The sequence below is a fragment of the Polyodon spathula genome, chromosome 38, assembly GCF_017654505.1.
Source record: "Polyodon spathula isolate WHYD16114869_AA chromosome 38, ASM1765450v1, whole genome shotgun sequence".
Classification (NCBI taxonomy): domain Eukaryota; kingdom Metazoa; phylum Chordata; class Actinopteri; order Acipenseriformes; family Polyodontidae; genus Polyodon; species Polyodon spathula.
This window is the reverse complement of record NC_054571.1, coordinates 1,599,671-1,605,670: the sequence shown is the minus strand read 5'-3', so window position 1 is coordinate 1,605,670 and position 6,000 is coordinate 1,599,671.

Below are 6,000 nucleotides of genomic sequence, written 5' to 3'. Positions count from 1 at the left end.
ATTAAAGAGTGGGGATTGATATACAGTATGTCTCTGGTTCCTTCGTCAGACTGCACCAGAGACAGACTCCTGAATTCCTCAGTGAGTGAGTTTGTCCAGGGGCTGTTCAGGTGTGTTACTAATATGACAGGTTTGCACTGACAAAGCCTCCAGCCAGGCTTTTGAAAAGATTCTTACAAATGCATTCCGTGAGACTCTCTTTGTGCGCTTTTATATTTCACCACCTAAACAATTTGAAGACGGTCAGGACCGAATGTGTTCCATGTAATTAACTGACACCCGCTGGAATGCGAGATCTCTGTTCAGCCTTCCCTTATAAATGTGTCCCATAGTAAAAGCACAGCAAGGTGTGATCAAGCACAGTGAAAGCATGGTAAAGTATAAGTAAGCATTGTAAAGCAGAGGGGTGTGGTAAAAGCATATTAGAAATGCATGGGAGAAAGCAGCAAAATTATGTGTGTAGCGTGTAAAAAGGCACATTTTCTCGACTTGAGCTGAAATTGGTCTATCAATTCACTAGATAAGTTAAGTGGAAGTGTTAACTCACGGTTTCACAACTGTTGAGTGAGTAACTCTCAATGACAAAAGGTTCGACAGTTAAGGGAGGTTTTCCAATCATTGGGTGCAATTTCTCAAGACACACAGGAAATACGTTAACGTTACAAGGTAACTTGCCATCACCGTGAAATGACAACTGGTTACAGAAGTTTAGTTTTGTAAGAGGACCGGTCTTCAAATTAAAATACCCGCATTTTGTCAAATACCCGTAATATAACAAGTCATCAGTAATACTTTATACCCTAACTAAAAGGTGTATGTCTTCACGATTATGGGATTACATTTTTCCTCATACAAAGTGTTATATGTTTTTGTACATTAATTTACTTTTGTTTGTAACGATCCTTCGCGTCTTCACATGAAAACAAACTTTGCTAGGAAGCGCAGAAGTGTATGACTTTGACTACTTCCCTGAGCTTACTGTCAATGATGTAAGACGAAAGTGAAGTTACACATTCAATTTACGACACTGGGTATGCCCTGAGCGTAGGGACTGGTGCCTATATCAGTCTTCGGATCCTGTCGGACCATGTCCCCGTTAGTACGACCAAACTTCATGGTGCCTGAACAGCTCACCAATAACCGTCCAGCTTGACCGTACTCTTCTGTTTCTCTTGGGCGCAAATGGTAACCGTCGTCGAATATGGTAAAAAAAATTATGCCCATGAGACTGACCAATGCACCGCCCCCCTTCCAGCGTTTAACACAGCTTGTGCTCCGTGGTCTGCACTGGAAGATCTGCCTCATCTATTTGGCTGATGTTTTGTTTTTAAGCAAAACCTTCTGAGAACATCTGCAGAGTTTGGAAGATGTCTTACCTCGATTTCGTGCAGCAGGACTGAAACTTAAGGCTAGCAAATGTCAACTTGCACAGGAGGAAGTCTCTTTCCTAGTCTCAGACCTGATGCTAGGAAACTGGAAAAAGTGAAAGACTGGCCAACTCCAAGGACGCCTACTGAGGTGAGAGCTTTTGTGGGTCTCTGTTCCTACTACCGAAGATTTGTTAAAAACTTTGCCCTAAAAGCAGCACCTCTGCATTTACTTACCTAGAAGGGAGTTGTTTTTAAGTGGACTCCTGAATGTGAGGATGCTTTCTATTCTCTGAAGCTTGCTTTAACTGAACCTCCAGTAGTGGCCTAGCCAAACTTTGCTTTGCCATTCCTGCTTTACACAGATGCCTCTCAGAAAGCTGTTGGATCTGTGCTTGTGCAGGTTCAAGAAGGAAAAGAAAGAGTAATTTCATACGCAAACCACACACTAACTCCTAAGTCCTGCTGATGGTGATCCCACAGGATGAAGAGGACGTTGGATTTTAGAGCTGGATGTGGATGATTGTGTCATTATATACAGAGAAGGAGCACAGCATGCCAACGCTGATGCTTTATCAAGGGGACTAGATAGCTCTCAGAGTAGTAAGGGAGTGCAGTGTTTATTTGTCACCTGTCAGCATCACAAAGACGTGTCTTCTGCTGTCACCCAAAGCAGTTTGTGCCCTGAATCACAGCCTGAACAATCTGTTCCTTTAAGACAAACCTGTGAAGATCTAGCAATAGACATAGAAGAACTGAAGCAGAAACAACAAGAGAACTGTAATGCGATGAAAACAAGTTGACCATCGAAGACCTACTGCACGACAAATCAAAAACTCTCCTTCAGCTCTGAAAAAGCTCTGGTACGAGTTTCCTCGCCTGACCATTCAAAATGGAATCCTCTGCCGAAAAGTGAAAACCTTTCTTCAGAAGAGCTATACTTACCAATTCAAACATCGTTATCAAAAAGCTCTCAAATGCTTGCATGGAATTGTCTTTAGTGGACATTTAGGGACTGAACAAACTTTTCAAAGGGCTAGAAAAATCTGCTATTGGCGTGACCTTTACAAGTTCTGTACCGAGTGTTTACCATGTCAGACTCGCACCTCCCCAATACCAAAAGCTAGAGCACCTCTCCAGTCTATTGTGGTGGATCGTCTGTTCCAGACCTCTCCGAGCTACCAGTCACTCCTCAAGGCAACAGCTATGCTCTTGTGGTAACAGATTATTTAACATGCTATGTGAATCTCTTCCCTCTGAAAGATCAGCGTACAACAAGGGTAGCTCAACGTTTATTTGAAGACTACATTCGTCAGCATGGCGTATCTGAGTCCATCCACACTGACCAGGGCAGACAGTTTGAGTCTGATCCAGTGAAGCAGCTGTGTAGCTAGTTAGGAATTGAAAAGACACAAACATCGCCATGCTATGCAGAAAGGTAGAAAGACTGAACAGGACACTGAAAGATCAGTTGGCTAAATACATAAGAACATAAGAAAGTTTACAAACGAGAGGAGGCCATTCGCCCATCTAGCTCGTTTGGTTGTTAGTAGCTTATTGATCCCAGAATCTCATCAAGCAGCTTCTTGAAGGATCCCAGGGTGTCAGCCTCAACAACATCACTGGGGAGTTGATTCCAGACCCTCACAATTCTCTGTGTAAAAAAGTGTCTCCTATTTTCTGTTCTGAATGCCCCTTTGTCTAATCTCCATTTGTGACCCCTGGTCCTTGTTTCTTTTTTCAGGCTGAAAAAGTCCCTTGGGTCGACACTGTCAATACCTTTTAGAATTTTGAATGCTTGAATTAGGTCGCCACGTAGTCTTCTTTGTTCAAGACTGAACAGATTCAGTTCTTTTAGCCTGTCTGCATATGACATGCCTTTTAAGCCCGGAATAATTCTGGTCGCTCTTCTTTGCACTCTTTCTAGAGCAGCAATACCAGAATGGAGGAGAGTGGGATAAATACCTAAGTGGAGCTTGCACACAATTGAAGTACTGGCTATACAGGGTGCTTGCGTCACGTGTGCGGGTTTTCCGCTGCTTAAGCATAACAGAGAGACAATGGAGGTTGAGTTGAAAACACCAGCACAGGCGCGCAGGATTTATTCACAAACAAAGACCAAAGGTGGTCATGTGACGTTAGCAGCGATGGTAACACACAGAGGACACATACAGCAAGCTGTACAAAAAAGCAAAATAAAACACAGTACAAAAACTGCAAATAAAAGGTTCCACTAGAACCCTCAGACCACGTCTCCCCCCAATGAATATAAAAACAGAAGGACCTACATTAGTTCAACTCAGAGTTAGTATTCGTCCTCCGGGTGGCTTGTTCAAAAACTCCTGAACTGCTGGTTGATCCAGTCTGTACAGAGGAATGTCGGCTTTTACACACGTTTTGCCTAAATCTGAAACAACAGTTTCCCGCTGTTCTTGGGCAGTTGTAAGACGCTGAGATGATCTAAACACAGTGGTCTGCTTCAGTGTTTTCGATAGCCCTACTGTTTCAGCCTCGTTTTGTTTACGTTCACACTCTTATTTTTCCTCCGGTATCGTCGCAGAACCGACGCGACAGAGTTCTTATCGGTGTACAGATATAACTGTATCGGTACGAAACTCATAAAAGAGCAGGTTTTGTACCGGTACTGTTTCGATACGACTCGGAAAAGCTTAAGTGTGGACAGGTAAACCGACACGGTATTGATACAGTTAAGTCGATATTCTGAAAAGTTCTGGTTGTAAATCTCCTTCCCAACCTGTGAGGGCGTTAAGTGGGCGAAAGGAAGTCTTTGGACCGGCTGGCCTGACAGTTCATTTCTTGGGTCACGAAGTCGGTCAGGAATAAGGCGAGACTCCGTTGCAAAACCGGATCAACACTGCACGACAGTCACGATTAACATCGTTATCTCTATTTGTTCACCACTATAGCACGTATTATACTGTACTGCATAACAGGCACTGAGAGCACTCACTTTGGACTGGTGATCGTGTGGGTGTCTAATTGTGTGTGTTAAAGTACAGTGCTTATTATTTCCAGGACCTCAACCCCGTTTTTCACTGCGCAGTGCACATTGCTGTGTATTGCAAGCTTGTTATTATTTACTTGCTGGTCATCAGACCCTTGGATTATAAACAAATAATAAACAATCCATTTCACCCCTGCTTTGTCTGTTTGTTTTTGGGATTACTGCATCAGCACCACACCTGCTACTAATTGCCACTTTGACACAAAGTGATACAAGTGATCGCGGTGCCACCTGGAGGAGAGCTGAGGAGGGGTATTTTGGTTAAATCTTCAGGCGAAATTGATTTTCGCTCTGGAGTGAAAGAGAGAGGATTGCCGAGATCAAGGACTCTGGAAAGCGGTTGTCATGGAAATGAGTTCAGAGCCCAAACACTGTCGATTTAAACACACATGAATGTGAACAGGTATATTGCAACTGTATCGGTACAGTACAGGTATTGAAAAGGGAGTTAGGACAGAAAGTGGTTTCGTACCGGTATGTTCTATACAGAAACAAACTGTACTAGTACCGATATTGAAGAGGGCTTATGTTTAACGCTTCCCATGTGGTCTACAATGGTCTGCCTACGAGTGTAATCTACAGTCTTGCTGCATGAAATACAAAACAGCACATTACCATCAAAGTGAAATTCATCCTTGCCAAACCCGATCCTTTAGGGTGATTTTTATTGTTTTTGGCATCTTTGAACAGCTCTAGATACTGACTGAAGTAAACTGAAGCCTCATTCAGCACTGAGCGTGAATACCACAAGCAGTTTTATTAGGCAGGTATAATGGTTACTGCCCCCAGAGCTGTTTGCTGGTTTTGAATTCTCTGTACTGTACACAAGGCCTCTGCAGAGTTCATAACCACAGACCTCCCACATCCCCAGGGGCTATATTATGTGTATTTATTTAGTCATTATGAAACAAACACAAAAAGCCTGGTATGTTTTTTGCCCCTCCCCAAGTGTAAAACAAAAAGAAATCTCAGACAACATAGAAAACCCACGTGTTTCTGTGTTATAATAGAAAACCCACATGTTTCTGTGTTATAATAGAAAACCCACGTGTTTCTGTGTTATAACGGAAAACCCACGTGTTTCTGTGTTATAATGGAAAACCCACGTGTTTCTGTGTTATAATGGAAAACCCACGTGTTTCTGTATTATAATAGAAAACCCACGTGTTTCTGTGTTATAATAGAAAACCCACTTGTTTCTGTGTTATAATAGAAAACCCACGTGTTTCTGTGTTATAATAGAAAACCCGCGTGTTTCTGTGTTATAATAGAAAACCCGCGTGTTTCTGTGTTATAATAGACAACCCACGTGTTTCTGTGTTATAATAGAAAACCCACGTGTTTCTGTGTTATAATAGAAAATCCACATGTTTCTGTGTTATAATAGAAAACCTGTGTGTTTCTGTGTTATAATAGAAAACCCACGTGTTTCTGTGTTATAATGGAAAACCCGCGTGTTTCTGTGTTATAATAGAAAACCCACGTGTTTCTGTGTTATAATAGAAAACCCACGTGTTTCTGTGTTATAATAGAAAACCCACGTGTTTCTGTGTTATAATAGAAAACCCACATGTTTCTGTGTTATAATAGAAAACCCACATGTTTCTG